This window comes from Hipposideros armiger, unplaced genomic scaffold (genome assembly GCF_001890085.2).
Source record: "Hipposideros armiger isolate ML-2016 unplaced genomic scaffold, ASM189008v1 scaffold_53, whole genome shotgun sequence".
In the NCBI taxonomy this organism is placed as follows: domain Eukaryota; kingdom Metazoa; phylum Chordata; class Mammalia; order Chiroptera; family Hipposideridae; genus Hipposideros; species Hipposideros armiger.
This window is the reverse complement of record NW_017731403.1, coordinates 3130896-3148213: the sequence shown is the minus strand read 5'-3', so window position 1 is coordinate 3148213 and position 17318 is coordinate 3130896. Positions and strand designations below refer to the sequence as shown.

Sequence of the window (17318 nt, the reverse complement as noted above, 5' to 3'; positions counted from 1 at the left end):
AAACGACAGCAACTTGTCTGTTCCCCTTTCCCCAATTCCCCAGCACTGTTCCCATCCCCCCAATTCCCCAATAAAAATCTTTAAAAAAAAAAAAGAGATAGTAAACATAAAAAGGACATAGAAACTATAAAAAAGAACTAGTCAGAAATGAAGAATACAATAACTGAAATGAAAAATACACTAGAAGGAATCAATATAGCAGATTAGATGAAGCAGAGGATTGAATTAGCGATTTGGAAGACAAGGTAGTGGAAAACACCCTATCAGAACAGCAAAAAGTAAAAATAATCCATAAAAAGAAAAAATGAGGACAGTTAAGGGACCTCTGAGACAACATCAAGCATACCAACATTTGCATCAGAGGAGTACCAGAAGGAGAAGAGACTGAAACCTATTTAAAGAAATAATGACTAATAACTTCCCTAACCTGGTGAAGGAAATAGACACAAAAATTCAGGAAGTGCAGAGTCCCAAATAAGATGAACCCAAAGAGGCCCACATCAAGACACATCATAATTAAAATGCCAAAGGTTAAAGAAAGACTCTTAAAATGACAAGAGAGAAGCAGTGAATTACCTACAAGGGAGCTCCCATGAGATTGCCAGCTGATTTCTCAACAGAAACTTTGCAAGCCAGAAGGAATTGGCACAAAATATTCAAAGTGATGAAAAGCAAGGACACTACAACCAAGACTACTCTACCCAGTGAGGCTATCTTTTAGAATTGAAGGAGAGATGAAGAGCTTCCCAGACAAGACAAAGCTAAAGGAGTTCATCACCAGCAAACCAGTATTACAAAAAATGTTAAAGGGACTTCTTTAAGAATAAGGGGTGGGGGGCCAGCCGAGTAACGTAGTTGGTTAAGAGCTAGCTTGGGACACAAGCTCTGAGCAACAGGGCCCCAGTCTAGATCCCACGTGGGGGCCAGTGACACTGCCCTCTACAGCTAAGATGGTGAACAACAGCTCGACCTGGAGCTGGGCTGCCGTGAGTCGCTGGTGACTGGGTAGGCTGCAGCCCCTGCTGCAGTGGGCTGCCATAAGCTATCATGTGTGGCTGGCAGCCAGTGTGAGCAGCTGGCAGCTGGTGTGAACTGCTAAGAGCCACTGTGAGCGGCCTTCCAGAGGTCGGCAACTGATCTGCCTCACCTGGGAAGAGCGCAATGATAATACCAACATGGGCCAGTGAAGCAACGTCCTCCACAACTAGACTGAAGAACAAAACAACCGCAACTTGTCTGTTCCACTTCCTCTGATTCCCCAGCGCTGTACCCCTCCCCCAATTCCCCAATACAATCTTTAAAAAAAAAATTGTTTTCACTGAAAAAAATAAAATACCTAGGAATAAATTTAACCAGAGGTAAAAAGACCTGTACTAAGCAAATTTTAAGGCACCAAAGAAAGAAATTAAAGAAGATACAAATAAATGGAAGCATATATTGTGTTCATGGATAGAAAGAATTAATATAGTTAAAATGTCCATACTATCCAAAGCAATATATAGATTCAGTGCAATCCCTATCAAAATACCAATGACGTTTTTCACAGAACTAGAACAAATAATCCTAAAATTTATAGGGAACCACAATAGACCCTGAGAGCCACAGCAATCTTGAGAAAGAACAAAGTTGGAGGTAATCATGTTACCTGATACCAAACTGTACTGTAAGGCTATAAGAATCAAAATGGCATGATACTGACATAAAAACAGATATATGGATCAATGGAACAGAATAGAGAGCTCAGAAATAAACATGTGTATATGGTCAATAAATCTATGACAAAGGAGGCAAGAATATACAGTGGGGTAAAGACAATCTATTCAATAAGTGGTGTTGAAAGAACTGGATGGATATACGTAAAAAAATGAAACCAAACCACTTTCTTACACCATATGCAAGAATAAACTCAACATGGATTAAAGACTTAAATGTAAGACCCAAAACCATAAAACTCGTAGAAGAAAACATAGGCAGTAAATTATCTGACATTGTTCTTAGTAATATATGTTCATTGCAGCATTATTTATAATAGTCAAGATATGGAAGCATCCTAAGTGTGCCCACTGTGAGACAAATAGATAAAGAAGATGTGATATATATATATATATATATATATATATATACACACACACACATACATACACAATGGAACATTACTCAACCATAAAAAGAATGAAATCTAACCATTTGCAACAGCATGGGTGGACCTAGAGGGTATTATGCTAAGTGAAATAAGTCATACTGAGAAAGACAAATACAACATGATCTCATATGTGGAAACTGAAGGACAAAATAAATGAACAAACAGAAAACAGAAACAGACTCATAGATACAGAGAAGATTTTGATGGTTGCCAGATGGGAGGGGTGTTGGGAGGCATGGTGGAAAAGGTGAAGGCAGTAAGAAGTACAAATCAGTAGTAACAAAATAGTCACAGGGATGTAAAGTACAGCATAAGGAATATAGCCAATAATGTAATAACTATGTATAGTGCCAGGTGCATACAAGACTTATTAGGAGATCATTTCATCAATTATATAAATGTCTAACCACTATGCTGTACACCTGAAACTAATTTAAAATAATAGTGAATGCTGATTGTAATTGAAAAATAAAATAAATAAATTACAGTTTTAAAAAATCAATTTATTACAGGAAACAGGATTTGAAAATCACGAATTCGTCCAAATCAAATATTGTAAATTTAAGAGCCTAGGAGTTCATGCTTTAAGAGTCTGAGGAAATTTTACTAACTGTGCTTTGATACCAGGAAATCAAAGCAGTTCATTTAGTAAGTTGAGCATCGATTAGGATGTTGAAACAACACCTGGCCAAACAATTTCTCAATAATAAATACTCTATCAAACTATGAGCTCTCAGTGAATCATTTTTTACATCTTTTACATCTTACTTGACTTTGTATCCACAATACCTGGCATATAGCAGGCACTCAGTACATGATAGTAGCATGAATGAACATGAAAACATTCTCCTGGAGTTAGGCATTCAGATATCAAGAAATATTTTTTCTTCCTGATCTTTTTTGTCCTTACTTTCATTGGAACATGTTCTTATGATGTAAAGTTTTAACAATCTCTTTCTTACCTCTTATCAGTAGGAGTGTGTGAGTCCAAAGTACAGTCCTAAGTGCCAACCTCTGAATTAGAGAGAAGGGAGACTTTAATTACCAGTAAGTAAATTTGTGATGCCTTCATTGGGAACTTATTAACTCAACAGAGAGTCTTGATGACAGAGCACACAATCTTTCTTCTGTATGAATTTAGACTTTGATGGCTTCAAGAAAAATCATTAATGCAAGTCCTTGGGAGATATATTTAGCTGAAATATGACCAAGGGTCTGGCAGTGTTGCTGCCTACATAGTTGAAGTTCAGAAAATTACTTGACACCAGAGCCATTGAGAGTGAGTACCGCACTGGTGAAAAATTCCTGCCCAGCAAGAGCAGATTAGTATTGGTATGCAATGTACTCAGCCTTCTTAGTGATTTGTATTGACTTCCTTCTCTTCTTGTGGTCCCTGTTTGAGATCTTAGGGCCTAGACTGGGCAGATTGAGTGAGAAATGTCCAGAGGAAGAATCTCTTCCTATGGAAGGAGCAGGAACAGATTTTCCCCCCCAGCGATAGTGTGGGGTTGTAGGACTGAGTGTCTTGACGAGGAGATACTTGGGGCAGGGGCAGAAAACTGGAGTTTCCTGTTAAGAATGGAGGGGATGGTTCAAAAGGGACTCTGTCTTAATAAAGTCTTTGGGTTCTTTCCCTCTAGAATACAACGGAAATTTCAGGTTAGCTGGTATATTAATCCTTGCCTCTTCTATATTATAATTTTCCTCTGTAATTATTATTTTCGATTCCGGCAGAGTCTGTTGTGTTTATCTGTCGAGGCTGAAGGGACAGGGTATTAAGTAGGAAAGGGCTCTTCCACCATATTCTTTTAATCCCTCCAGTAGAGAAAGGCTATAAGCCCATCAGGTGGACTTTGGATGTTGGTTGGAGGCCTTGGTTCTTTGTCAAGTGGACCTCTTCTCACAACATGGCAACTGGCTTCCCCATAATGAATGATCCAAGAAATACAAACACATTAGCTAGTCTTTTTTTAATTTTTTTATTTTTATGTTATTGGGGAATTGGGGGAGGGGAACATGTTGGGGAATTGGGGAAGGCGAACAGACAAGTTGCTATCCTTTTGTTTTTCAGTCTAGTAGTGGAGGATGTCGCTTCACTGGCCCATGTTTGTATTATCATTGTGCTCTTGTCAGGTGAGGCAGTCGCTCTCTGGCCATTGGATGGCCGCTCACGGCATCTCACGGCAGCTCACGAAAGCGCACGCCAGCTACCAGCCAGCCCCACTGCAGTCTACGCCGTTGCCGGCGACTCACAGCAACCCAGCTCTAGGTCAAGCTGTTGTTCACCATCTTTGCTGTGGAGGGTGCAGCGTCACTGGCCCACATGTGGGATCTGAACTGGGCCATGCTGCTCAGAGCTGGCATTCCAAGCCAGCTCCTAACCAACGCGCCACTCAGCCGGCCCTTAGCTAGTCTTTATGACTTAACCTTGGTGATATACCATCACTTCTGCTATATTCTAAGGTCACATAGACTAACCCTGATACAGTGTGGGAAAGCACTACAGGAGGAAGTAAATACCAGGAGACAGGATCATTGGGGATTATTTTGGAATTTTGTGACCATAGATGAAATTCCTATATGTATGTGATCACAAAACCCTTTTTAAAAATGATACTTTCCTGGCACTATTGTTCTATGGAACATATTTTAGGAAATGCTGTTATAGGTAATGGAAGTCCATTGGAGTTTTTGTAAGGATATGGCATGTTTCTATATTTTGGAAGATTGCTGGCAAAAAACATGTTGAATAAATTGAAGAGGAAAGATTAAATTTAGGGAGACTCTAGTTAGAAAGTTTGACAATGTTGTAGGTGACAGGTGATGGCAATGGGAGGATGGCAATTGGGAATGAAAAGAAGGAACCAAGGTGAGATATATTATGGAGACAGAAACAACAGAACAATGTGATTGTGAAAGAGGGAGGCATCCAAAATGACTCTTATGTCTGGCTTAAGTGATTAGGTTCATGATGAATTCATTAACCAACATTGGAAATACACAATGAGGAGCAGGTTTAAGAGAAAATTTGATGAACTCAGTTCTAGATATCATGAACTTTGAGCCAGCAAGGGGCCTATTTATATATCAATTATTTTTATTTTATTATTTGCTTATTTTTTTTATTGGGGAACTGTGTTTTTCCAGGACCCATCAGCTCCAAGTCAAGTAGTTGTTTCAATCTACTTCAATGTACTTGTGGAGGGCACAGCTCAGTGGTCCATATGGGGATCGAACCGGTAACCTTGGTGTTATGAGCACTGCCCTGTAACCAACTGAGCTAACTGTCTGCCCCTATATATCAATTATTAAGTTTTTGGCTACAAGCAACAAAACCCTCTACTCAAATTGGCTGAAGTAATGACAGTATTTGTTCAGAAATTGAAAATCCAGAGGTGGGACAGGCTTTAGGTTGGACCTAAAGTGTCCCAGTTCCATTTCCCAGTGATCCTCTTGGCCCTGCCTTCTTCCCCATGTCAGATTCTTCCTTAGGCTAGTTTTTAAGAATGCTGCAACTATTCTGGCCTCACACCTGCACATGACTGTATTGGGGGGGAAAGAGGCCACCTCTCCCTGTGAGAAAGAGATTGCTCTTTCCTCACTTGTCAAAGACTGGATTGAATCTCACACCCAGCACTAAATCATCCCTGAGGCCAAAGGAATGCTTGGTATTCATTTAAACCAATCACTAGCCAGGTGGTTGGATAGAATTCTTAGACCAATGAAACCTACTTCTGGAACTAGGGTGTAATGGATTGTAGAGGAGATAACCACAAAGTCCCCTGGAACGAGTCCAGCAGACAGTTGAAAATGTGATTCTAGGGCACAGAGATGCAGATTTGGGAGTCATTTGTGATGAGACAAGTAAAGAGTTAATGGAGTGGGCTTGTGAGCTGGCAGGATGGGACAGGCAAAGAGTTAATAGGAGTGAGCTTGTGGACTAACAGGAATGAGCTTAAACATTAACGCTTGGCTCTAACTCCCTTGGCCAGTACTACATCTGTAAGCTGACAAGCACCTACATGTATCATAGGTGAGAACAGAACAGCTCCCAATCGCAACGACAATCCCCTGCACATCAACACCCATCATAGATGGGAATAGAACGGTTCCCAATCACAACAGCAACCCCCTGCAAGCTGACATCCATCATAGATAGGAAGAGGACAGTTCCCAGGAGAAAACAATTCTAACGGCAGCATCCCTGCAAGCTGACAAGCACCCTACATCCTGCCTGGAAATAATATAAAACCCCAGCACTCCTCATCGGTGCAGCTGTCCCCATTGGATTCTGTCCTGGCAAAACTTCTGCCAGTTCCAAACAGAACTCTCTCTCTCTCCCTTTTTAACTTTCAATAAATCTTTGCTGTGAATATTCTTGTAGAGTCTCGTAAATGCTTTTACATTCTGTGAATGACCAGGGGTTAATTCTACACCAAGACAATTTGCATTGATGTTAATTTGAAGACATGGGAGAATTTGAGATCATTCAGGGTGACAGTATATACTGGGAACAAGTGAACATTGAGGAACAGTTACATTATAGGGTCAATGCTGAATGATGGAAGCCAGCAACAAAGAGAGGTGGTGGCCAGAGAGGCAAGTATGTGTGGAACCAAGGTACTACATCTTCTCTGTAGCCATCCATGGCATTAGTGTTTAAAAAGGAGCTCATTTCTCATTTGTTTTTCTTGCCTCTCCAACTCAGTGTAGTTCATGGCAGATGCCCTGTCATTTATTTCCTTTTTTATCTCAAAATGTCCATTAAAGTCTCTTGTACATGGTAAATGCTCACTAATTATTTGTTGATTGTTTTTTTTTATTATGGTGGGAAATTAGGCTAATAGAGCACATTGTGTGAAAGCATAGAAAAAAGTATAATAAAAAACAAGAACATGTGAAGAACTCTGGCTCTTAAATAAACTCAAGTATTGGTGTCATATTTAACAAGAAATATTTTAAACTAAAATTATTTTTGTGCTAGTAAAACCATTGGAAGTATCTTCTGAGTACACTGGTGACTTTAGAAATGAAGCAAATTTACTATTAATACAACAAAACTGGTTAAAATAGAATTTTTTAAAAGAAATTTTATTGGGGAACAGTGTGTTTTTCTAGTACCCATCAACTCAAAGTCAAGTAATTGTCTTCAATCTAGTTGTGGAGGGCGCAGCTCCTTGGCCCATGTGGGAATGGAACCGGCAACCTTGGTGTTATGAACACTGCAGTCTAACCAACTGAGCTAACTGATCGTCCCAAAATATAAAAGTTTGATTAAATGTGCTTGTTGCACTTGAAAAAAGCCTACCTTACATAGTGTCAATTTAGTGGTTCTCTTGTTACTTTTTTCCTCTCAGAATATGAGTTTAAATATGTACATTTTGGATAAGGAAGATAAAGGCAAAGAATCACCTCTTTATCACACAGCTCAGACTGTTTTATTTTGCATTATTTTGTGTTGTGCAATATCTTGAAATGCATGTAGGCAGGGATTGCTTTGCTTTATTGAAGGGGAGTGGGCATCTGTTAAAATCCCCAGCACACTAGGAAGCATAAGGAAAAGACTTTTTGACTGGTTGGTTCTTTGATTAGGATTTAACATCAGGTTAGTACAATGCACAATTTATTATTAATACTGAATGATGATGAAAATACTTTATAAAAGTGGAAATTTAATTGGTGTTGTAATTCATATAATTATGCATAACAGAAGAAGAGATAGAATAAATTCTTTACTATAAACTCTTTGTTTAAAGTAATCACTTTTGGTGATTAAAGTCTAGTAAGCTGCATTTTTATTTTCAGAAATTCTTTCCCCATCGCTCCCACTCTGCATAGGTCTTAAACAATGGTCTGTGGAGACTAGAGTTTTAGAGGATAATGATTAAAGGCTCTGGCTCTGAAGTCAGAAAGCTGGAGTGACTTTATGGTTCTCAGTTTTCTCATCAGTAAAAAGGTAATATTATCTATTGCGTTATTGTGAGAATTACACATTGTATGTAACAGAGTACAAAAGTTGGCACATCAAAATGCTCAGCTCTTGCTGGCTATGACTATTAGGCTTTATTTTGAACTATCCCTGATGATCTATCTGCTCTGCTTACAAGTAATTGGTGGACAGAGTCATCCATAATTTAATGTCAGTGACTGCTTATGTGCTTTCCAGTATTTGGGTGGAGAACTATTTATCAAAGCCAAGAACTGTGTGTTCTGTTTCTGTCATGTTTATTCAGTCATTAAATACTACAGTGTCTGTCTTTGGCCTTACATTACTCAGTAGTTCTATGATTTAATTGTTGAAAATGCTGTATCTGGTCCTAAATTATGTAGGTAGGGCCAGTCTTCCTGTAGGGAAAGCAGGCCTCCACTCATATGTATCATTCTGTGCAGAAATCTTTATCTTAGATTTTTCCCTGGTTCAGATACAAATACTTTGGTTTCTATAATTGTAGGGTAAGATTTCTTTGTTCTTATACTATGTTTTCAAAATATTGCCAAAAAGCATCTTTTTTTCATTCTTATCTGCTGGATCCAACTGATCTTATATCTCTCAAAACTTTTGCGCTAATCCTAGATAACTTATATTTAGGAACTGAAAATTCTTCTATGAGAGGTTTATGTTTCCAGTATTTCCCCATTTTAATTCATATGGGGTGCTACAAAGCATTTCACCAAACATACCAATTTATTCATGAATACCTCTCTTAAATTTCTCCACTATCTCATTTATTCATGGATCATGATGTCCTTAGCTTGGAGTTAGGGGAGACTCTAGGATTGTATGTTTAAATATCATAAAATCATTTGTTGGACTCTGACTATACTCTTGGCAACCATACTGTGATGTCATACTAGCTGAAAGTTTAGCCAAGTATTTTAATTTCAAATAAACTGCTATGTGTTCAGGGTAGTTTTGATTGAAATTGGTGCAGCCAGTTTTGATTCTCCTTTTAAGAAGTGGGATTCTGGGGTCAAAATATTCTGCTTATTATTTTTTCTCCAAAATTAGGCATTACATTCTTTCATCATCCTTTATTCCCTTTCTTATCTTTTAAACAGAGCCCCTGATGATAATGGAACTTGCAAGCTCTTATTGTCTTAGATATTTTTAGTTAATGTGTAATATCGAAACATGCACTAACAGTAGTAGTTATAAACAGGGTTTATTACTAAAAAAGACTCACAGGAATCAAAATGACGGTGCTTACAAATTTATAGTTTGTTACAGGGAAAGAATATCTCAATGGCATTAAAAATAAAGATTGCATCACAGCAAAGGCTACCTCCCTGTAAGGGGTCCAGAAAGACGAGGGCAGGCTGCTCTGTGCTTTGTGCGTTCTCTATAAGGGAGCCAGAAGCAGCTTCTCTCACAAAGCAGGAAACACTGACATGTGCATAGGATATATGTGCACAGGAAGCAAAAAGCCCAAAATGGAGTCTTGGGTGCTGTTTTTTATATTTTGCTGGTTACATAGAACGCATTCCTGCTAAGTAACCATTCTCAATAGCAGGGCTGAGACGAGGTGTAAAACAGGTTTAGTTCAGAGGGCTGGTAGCAAGAAGAGACGTGGTTGGACTTCCCTTCAGTCCATTTCTCATTGTAGGGAGTCATATTGGATGAGTAGAGAAAATGGGGCTATCCTGTCCAATAGGCAACAAACATTTACACAGTTAGTCCCTATGTGGAAAAATGAGAGAAGGGATACTCTATCCCATCAATATCTTTGTAATTCTTGCATTAGGTTCAAATTAATAGACACAGTATCTTGTTTTAGACTATCAGCCTCTAGAGCCCTTAATTGATCTCGCTGATATTAATAATCAATGTTGACAAAGTGGTAGAAACCACAACTACCCCAAAACTCCTCAGACCTGTGGTTACTAAATAATACTGTTAATCAATATGTTTCATGCCATGACCAGGGGTCAGTGCCATGCAGGAACTTTAGCAAAACAATTCAGGATGATTCCTGAACTGCTGGAATTAACTGTCACAGTATGGTCCTCCACCCTGATGTGTGGTCAAGACTTTTTTACTACAAAATGATTATCTTTAGTTTGATAGAAATTAAGTTGCCTTACAATTGAAATGTGCACACAGGTTCTAAACATTTGCAATAACCAGTGAAGAACTGGTGTGGATTTAAACTAAATCCTTCAATAATAAACTAAACCATTCAATAAAACCAGCATAAATTTTCTCATAGTTTATACTGACTTTATAATTCTCTTGCCTCCTTGACCTATAGCTATTTGAACTCTAAGGTATACATTTGCTGCATGATTATGTACCCTAATCGACCTATTATTAATCAAGTCTACATCTTCCTTAGTCTGATTCTCCTCCACAGGGGTAATGTCCTGTGAAACAGAAACCAAAAGACATAGCCACATTAGTATTTTTCTCTATAGTCATAGTTAGAGCTCCCTTTCTTTGTTTTGAGAATGTAGACCACTTCTGGTAGTTTGTTGTTTTGTTTTTCGTTTTGCTCACTTCTTGGGTCTTCCAAAGAGGAAAAGGTTTTGTCAGGGTCCTTCTGTGCAACAGGCACCTGAGTCCAAGCTAAGACAAAATGTTACTGTCTTATTCTAAGCCTCTCTCTAAGCCTCAGCAGAATTGTTAGATTTGCCTTTTTGTAAAACCCATTTATTGGCTCGTTTCCTCTCAGCAATAGTTTCACCCTTCATTCATTAATCATTAATTTTAACCCGAACCTTTCCCCCTGAAGCAGATCCCTCTGGGTCAGCCACTGACCTAGTCCATAGGGCTGGTAGCAAGATGAGACATGGTTGGACTTCTGTTTCAGTCCATTCCTAATTACAGGGGGTCAGATTGGATATGTAAAGAAAATGGAGCTATCTTGTTCACTAGGCAACAAAACATTTGCACAGTTAGCCCTATGTGGTGACATGGAGGAAGGGATAATCTATCCCCCACCAATCTTTGCAATTCCTGCATTAGGTTCAAATTAATAGACACAGTATCTTATTTTAGATTATTAGTTTCTGGAGCCCTGAATTATATACCCAATCTTGGGACTACTGAGTTGGCATTTGTTCCAGACTGAAGGTTTGTGTCTTCCCCCAAGTTCATATGTTAAAACCTTACCCACAATGTGATGGTATTAGGAGGTGGGGCATTTGGAAGGTAATTTGGATTAGATAAGGTCATGGGAGGTAATGGGATCAGTGCCCTTAGAAGAGAAGAGGTAGGAGGGAATTTGCTGCTTTCTGCTCTCCGCTCTCTGCTCTCTGCCTCGTAAGGAAGCAACCAGAATTTGGCAGTTTGTAACCTGGAAAATGGTTCCCACCAGAACCTGACCATGCTGGCACCATGATCTCTGATATCCAGGCTTCAGAACTGTGAGAAATAAATTTCTGTTGTTTATAAGTCACCCAATCCATGGTACTTTGTTATAGCAGCCCAAATAAGCTAAGATACCATTGAAAAAAAAAAAACTGTGGCAAACTACTATTTAAATTCCTGTGTCATCCCCTGCTCTTTTCTCTACTCCCACTGTAAAAGCATAACAATTTAGCTAATGGAGACTCAACTTTTGTCTTCCTAATGTTAAGTTGCAAAACACAAGCTAAGGTTTGTAGACTAATTTTCACCCTTGCATCTTTTTAAGCAGTTGTTGCATCTCAAGCAATTGTCTATCAATTTCCTACTTTGGGGGTGATAAAGAATATGATAAGTCCAGTCCATTGAGTGTAATGGTTCTTTACCCATTGTTGTACCACGTGTACAGAGAATTGCTTTGATCCAAAGATATGTAACTAGGAAGGCCAAACTGGTACAATATTTTTGTTCCAGCTTTTTGATAGAATTAAAAGCATTAGCTTCAGCCAGTAGGTATACAAAGCCAAACCAGAATATGTATGTATCAAGTTCTGTCAATATCCGAGTTCCTCTGGAGCAATAGACAAAGGGTCAGTATTATCTACTTGCCAGCATGGGCTGGACCTTCATCCCTGGGAATAGTTCCCAGGGCTAATTGCAAACATTGACTTTCCTGATGGCAAACAGAATAACTATTATTAATGGTTTGAACTTTAATGAGGGCCACTGGTGTATTTTGCATTTGGCCTATTGCTGCATGACTTGAATTATCCCATGTCAACTAATTTCATGGACACAGGTTGCCACTTCAAGAGATCAAACTAAGGTATCAACTTGTTGATTCCTTGAATGAAGTTTCTTTGGTGAGCATCAACATAGCCCATTTTGGTTTGCCCTTAGAATTTACATAAAGATTTCCAAAGAGCACTGCCCCTTTTATCATCCAATTATCTATGGCCCACTTGCCAGACCTAACTGCAAATCCACTGGTAACAATCCAAGAGTCAGTATATACTCAAAGAGTAGGACATTTATTTGTATCTAATTCTTCTATCACTGCCAGGAACACAGTCTATAATTTAGGTTCCTGGACCAAGCTGTTCTTATCTTCTTTCATGAGAATTTTTACCATCTACTGGACACTGAGGCACAGCTTTCCATACTGAACCAGTTCCATTCTGGAACTGTTATCACTGAACTAGGCCAATTGCCTAATATCCTTGAACAGTTGGTTGAAATGAGAGGCCCAATTCCACAATAGTAGCAGGCAAGGCCTGGCTTAGGTAACTAAAGGCTCCTATTTTGCATCTCCAACTAATATTGGTCAAAGGGTTGATGATTATATTATTCTTTTTAAAATTCTGCCCAGTAGGGGGAATTTCTATTCAAACATTATACCTATATCAATTATACATTCGGGTAGAGAGACAGCTGTACAATATACCTTTTAAAAATCATACATTCTAAATTTCAACCATATTTTAATTTTCATTCCTTTTATAGTAGTATGCCACTTCCCTTAAATTAATTCTATCACCCTAAGCGGCTGATTAGCAAGCCTAGCCAATATTGTACATTGTGCTCCTGTATTTAATAGATCTAAAAGTTTACTCTTTCTCCCCAGGCCATTTCATCCCATCTGGTGTTCATCTGGTATACCAAAGCTGAATACAGGGGAAGATCCAAGTGATCATCTTGAACTGAATGTTGTAAGAAATAAAAGCTCACAAAGAGGTGCTTGAACAAAATACCCTCTAAACATTTTTTAATTAGGGGCAAAAGCTGCATAAACCAGTTGACTCTCCATTAACCATACCCTTGGATGTCTTATTGACAGGAAGCATTCTCAAAGATAGTGAGTATGTGGACCGGCCGAGTGGCGCGTTGGTTAAGAGCTGGCTTGGGACGTCAGAGGGCCCAGGTTCGGATCCCACATATGAGGGCCAGTGACACTGCCCTCTACAGCTAAGATGCTGAACAACAGCTCAACCTGGAGCTGGGCTGCCATGAGTCACCGGCGATGGCGTAGGCTGCAGCCCCTGTGGCAGTGGGTTGCCATGGGCTACCATGTGTAGCCAGCAGCCAGCGTGAGCGGCCATCCAGAAGCCGGCGACTGATCTGCCTCGCCCAGGAAGAGCGTAATGATGGTGCCAACTTGGGCCAGTGAAGCAATGCTGCTTTCTAAGTCTTGCACAAAATGTCTCTGTGGCCCAGGCTAACCTATAGCTATGTAGAGAAGGGAATTTCTGGAAACCATAGTTCCTGCTTAACTAAATTAACACAGTTTAATTGTTTAAAAATGTAAACTTTGAAGCTAGGTGGAGAATCAATGCTGTCGCTCTAATGAAGTTATTAGATATAAGCAAAAGGTTCTATCAATATCTTTGCACTTCAAAAATTGGTATGATTAGGGCTGGCAGAGTGGCGCATTGGTTAAGAGCTGGCTTGGGACGTCAGAGGGCCCCGGTTCGGATCCCACATATGAGGGCCAGTGACACTGCCCTCTACAGCTAAGATGCTGAACAACAGCTCGACCTGGAGCTGGGATGCTGTGAGTCACCGGCGACGGCATAGGCTGCAGTCCCCTGCTGCAGTGGGCTGCCATAAGCTACCATGTGGAGCCGGCAGCCAGTGTGAGTGGCCAGCAGCCGCCGTGAGTGGCCGTCCAGAGGCTGGCGACTGATCTGCCTCGCCCGGGAAGAGTGCAATGATGGTGCCATCTTGGGCCAGTGAAGCAACATCCTCCACAACTAGACTGAAGAACAAAACAACAGCAACTTGTCTGTTCCCCTTCCCCCAATTCCCCAGCGCTGTTCCCCTCCCCCAATTCCCCAATAAAATCTTCAAAAAAAATGGTGTGATTAGAAATGAAACTATAGGACTAAATAACATTGTAAAGAGTTAACTAGTACTAAAAGTTAAATTTGCAAATAGTTACACATTTTTGTCCCTAAGAATAACAAACTATTACTATACCCGGAATCACGGTTTTTTTGAAAAGCAAATACAGCTTACTTCCTGGAGACCTTTCAGAAGTGAAAGCAAACTAAAACTATGATTATTCAAATTCAGGTCATGAGATGACAGATAATTCTGGTAGTCATTAAATAAGTATGATAAAAATTAGTTCAGAAATTCAGTGATGCATGAATTTTGCACAGATATATTTCCTAATCAGAAATTAAAACTTAAAAAGATGGGTTAAAATAGCCTTTTCAACAAATGGTACTGGGACAAGTATGTCTCCACATGCAAAACTTATACCAAAGATAACTCAAAATGGATCATAGACCTAAGTATAAGAGCTAAAGCTATAAAACTTATAGAAGGAAACATAGGAGTAAATCTTCATGACTTCATATTAGGCAGTAGTTTCTTAGGTATACTATCAAAAGCACCAGTGACAAAAGAAAAAAATAGATAAACTGGACTTCATCAAAGTTAAAAACTTCTGTACTTCAAAGGACACTATTAAGAAAGTGAAAAGACAACCCACTGAATAGGAGAAAATATTTGTAAATCATATACCTCATAAGGGAGTTGCATCCAGAATATATAGAGAACTAGCATAACTGAATAAAATGACAATTCAATTAAAAAAATGGGTAAAAGATATGAATAGATGTTTCTCCAAAGAAGATATACAAATTGTCAGTAAGCACATGCAAAGATGTCTGACACAATTAGTCACTAGGGAAATGCAAACCAAAACCACATTGAAATACCACTAAGGTGGCTAAAATTGAATAAAATAATGACAATAACAAGTGTTAGTGAGAATGTGGAGAAATTAGGACTCTCATACATTGCCGGTGGGATTATAAAATGGTATAGCCACTTGGGAAAACAGTTTGATAATTATTCAAAATGTCGAACTTAGAGTTACAATATGCTCTAGCAATTCCACTGCTATGTCAGAATAGGCAAATCCACAGAAACAGAAAGTTTATTAGTGGTTGCCAGAGGCTAGAAGAAGTAGGTGAGTGGAAAGTGACTCTTAGTGGTTATAGGGTTTCTTTTTGGAGTGATGAAAATATTTTAAAAGTAGATAGCGATAATGGTTGCCCAAATCTATGAATATACTAACCCAATGAATTATACACTTTAAATGGGTGAATTTTATAGTGTGTGAGCTATATATCAATAGCTTTTATTTAAACAAATTAAAAGGGAGCTCTTAGAGGAAATAGTAAATACTTGAAAGGTTATATTTCATGTTTATATCTCTTGAAATCTACTTCATTAAAATCTTTAGATTTACTTCACCAAAGAGGACATATAGAAGTCAAATAATCACATGAAAAGATGCTCAACATCATTAGCTATTAGGGATATGCAAACTAATACCACAATGAGATAATATTCCACACCTATTAGAATGCCTAAAATTAAAAGACGGGCCATAACAATTATTGGTAAGATATGGAGGAATTAAGGTTCCCAGGAACCCAAAGGTTCATGGATAAACAAATAGTAGTATATCCACACAATGGAATGCTACACAGCAATAAAAAGGTATTAACTACCAATACATGAAGTAGGGATAAATCTCAAAATAAATATGCTAAGTGAAAGAAGATAAACAAAAAAAGGAGTATATATTGTATGAATCTATTTCTATAAAAGTGTAGAAAATACAACATAATCTATAGCTATAAAACTAAAATCAGTGATTGCCTGGGTAGGAGGAACAGGAGGGAGGATTTTATTTATTTTTAATTTAATTTATTTATTATTTTTTTTAGCTGAGCCATCCTGCCACCTGTTGGCAGCTCAGAGGCAGCTCAGCTTGGGCCAGACTCGAACCGCTGTTGCTCAGAGCTCAAACCCTTTGAGCGAGCTCTTAACCAACTGAGCCACTCAGCTGGCCCTTATTTTTTGTTTTTTTTATTTATTATTATCTTTTTAAAGATTTTTATTGGGGAATTGGAGGATGGGAACAGCACTGGGGAATTGGGGGAAGGGGAATAGGCAAGTTGCTGTCCTTTTGTTCTTCAGTCTAGTTGTGGAGGACGTTGCTTCACTGGCCCAAGTTGGCACCATCATTGCACTCTTCCCAGGCGAGGCAGATCAGTTGCTGGCTTCCGGACGGCCATCACAGCGGCTGCTGGCTACACACGGTAGCCCATGGCAACCCACTGCCACAGGGGCTACAGCCTATGCCATGGGCAGCAACTCACAGGCAGCCCAGCTTCAGGTTTAGCTGTTGTTCAGCATCTTAGCTGTAGAGGGCAGTGTCACTGGCCCTCATATGTGGGATCCGAACCTGGGTCCTCTGGCGTCCCAAGCCAGCTCTTAACCAACATGCCAGTCAGCTGGCTCAAGGAGGGAGGGTTTTACAAAAGCAACACTTGGGTACAATAAATTAGTTTTCCTGGTTGTGGTGACACAGTTTCATATATATATGTGTGTATATATATATATATATATATATACACACATATATATATGAAAACCTGTATTAAGCTAAATGTAGATAAACAAGGTAACATTTTTTAAAGCATCAAGGAAGCTCCTTCTCTATGCGGAGAATTATTTTTTCTTTCAAATTTAAAAAACTACATAAAAATTAATTTTTTGATGTTTGTACATTTCTATGACATTTTATACGTGCATACTCGTAGATTCTTGTAAGCACCACCACAGACAGGCTACACAAAACAATTCAACACCTGGAAGAATTCTCTCTTGCTGCCCCTTTGTATTTAGACCCTCTTCCACACCTATTATTGACTCTGATCTGTGTGAATTATATCTATTCCTGTATTTATCCTTTTTTAGAATGTTATATAAATGGAATCATATAGTGTCATCTTTTGATATTAGATTCTT

General features: G+C 38.9%; 1 protein-coding gene across 2 annotated transcripts in view; it reads left to right on the top strand.

Moving 5' to 3' along the window:
- The window catches only part of LOC109381805 (protein enabled homolog), a 40472-nt gene that overhangs the window by 22319 nt on the left and 835 nt on the right, over window positions 1-17318 (top strand). The window contains exon 3 of one of the 2 annotated variants that reach the window (XR_002123814.1): window positions 13111-13407. The exons of the other annotated variant lie outside the window; for it this stretch is intronic. The gene's annotated coding sequence lies outside the window, so the exon portion shown is untranslated. Of the gene's footprint in view, window positions 1-13110; window positions 13408-17318 lie in introns of those variants that run through there. 2 annotated transcript variants of the gene reach the window in all.